Source organism: Suricata suricatta, chromosome 1, assembly GCF_006229205.1.
Source record: "Suricata suricatta isolate VVHF042 chromosome 1, meerkat_22Aug2017_6uvM2_HiC, whole genome shotgun sequence".
Taxonomy (NCBI): Eukaryota; Metazoa; Chordata; class Mammalia; order Carnivora; family Herpestidae; genus Suricata; species Suricata suricatta.
In genome coordinates, this window is record NC_043700.1 from 75346573 (window position 1) to 75348415 (window position 1843).

The 1843-nt window shown below is 36.9% G+C and overlaps 1 non-coding gene across 1 annotated transcript; it reads left to right on the top strand.

Moving 5' to 3' along the window:
* The first annotated feature begins 903 nt into the window (after positions 1-903).
* On the top strand, positions 904-1014 carry LOC115303285. Its single transcript, XR_003913974.1, has one exon. It is a non-coding gene; the product is annotated as a U6 spliceosomal RNA (small nuclear RNA).
* The last annotated feature ends 829 nt before the right edge of the window (positions 1015-1843 follow it).

Below are 1843 nucleotides of genomic sequence, written 5' to 3' on the forward strand. Positions count from 1 at the left end.
AAACCATTCAATCAGACAGATGCCAGGACCCTTCTTGAACTAATCTAAAATTGATCTACCCAAGGATTCAGAAACTTTACTTTATTCATGCATTTATTTCATTCTGTTAATAATTTATAGTGGTGAATCTTTGTGTTTCTCCAAGGTATTCAAGATGGGCACCTCAATTTCTTTGCTCGTTAACACTTACATGTTTCCAATATTGCTGCTCTGTTCCTGTCTTATACAAGAGAGAGTCGATTTGAAATTGTTTTCAGCATATTTAAGGTATTTTTAAAGAGCAAAGGATAAGATGTCATCTTTTCAGACTTCTGGTTTTTTTTATGTGACAATATGTGATTTAAGCTTTTCCACTTGGCACCCATTCAGTATTAATTGAACTTTATTTTTTTTATATTTTATTTTTTTATTTTTGAGAGAGAAATAGAGCAAGGAGGGGCAGAGAGAGAGAGAGAGACAGAATCCAAAGTAGGCTCTAGGCTCTGAGCTGTCAGCACAGAGCCTGATGTGGGGCTTGAACTTGTGAACCGTGAGATCACGACCTCAGCTGAAATCAGATGCTTAACCAACTGAGCGACACAAATGCCCCTATTGAACTTCATTCTTAATTACAGGAATGTTTTGGGTCATATATTGTGTAGAAGTCAAGGCAACATTTACTTTTGCCATTTATAGTAAAAACAATAACTTGGGGGAGAATATTACTCAATTATTAGTTATTAATAATTAGAACTAGAGATCTTTCAGTTGGCAAAAACTCTTATTTAACAATTTAAACAATATAATTAGATTAAAATTTTTTTATTGATGCTGTCTCACTGGGTAATGTTCAAGACAGCAGAGTGCAAAAGAAAGAATGTAGGAGTGTCTGGTGACTCATCTGACTCTTGATTACTACTTGGGGTGCTCGCTTTGACAGCACATATACTAAAATTGGAACGATACAGAGAAGATTAGCATGGCCCCTGCGCAAGGATTACTACTTGGGTCATGATCTCATGGTTCATAAATTCTAGTCCCCTGTTGAGCTCTGTGCTGATGGCGTGGAGCCTGCATAAGATTCTCTCTCCCTCCCTCTCTGCCTCTATCCAACTCATGCTAGCTCTCTCTCTCTCAAAATAAATAAATGAACTTAAAACATTGAGAAAGTATGCATACTTTTGCAACACATGAATTTGGTTCCAAACTCAGTTCTTAGAATCACTGGTTCTATGGCTCTAGGCAAGTACTTAATATCTCGGTTCTTCAGACTTACTTGTAAAATGGGAGAAGTCGTAATCATCCTTCACAGTATCTGTATCAGTATTTAAAAAAAAAAGGACAATAGGTGACCATTTCTAGCATAATGCTCAGTGTTTAATAAATATTATTTAGTTTTCCTTCTTTTGTTTTTATTTCCTTCTTCTCCCTTCTTCCCTTCTTTTTCTCCTCCCATCATCTCAAATCTAGCTAAATAGTCATCAATCAATGTTTTGCCATCTCTTTTAATTAAAGCATAAATATACTTAATTGAAGAAATAATTGATTAACTATCAATTTACTTAGGAAAAAAAGCCCACACCTGATAATAAAAGATGTGTAGGTGTGTGTTTTTTTTTGAATTTCCATTTTTTTAAATAGTTTATCTTCAAATTGGTTTCCATGTAACACCCAGTGCTTCGTCTCACAAGTGTCCCCAACCATGACAATCACCCCCTTCCCTCTCTCCCCCTCCTCCTTCAGTCCATGGTTCGTTTTCAGTATTCAGTAGTCTCCCTTGATCTGTGTCCCTCCTCCCTCCCCCGTTCTCTTTCCCCCTTCCTCTCCCCATGGTTCCCTGCCAGGTCTCTCCTGTTAGAGCTAT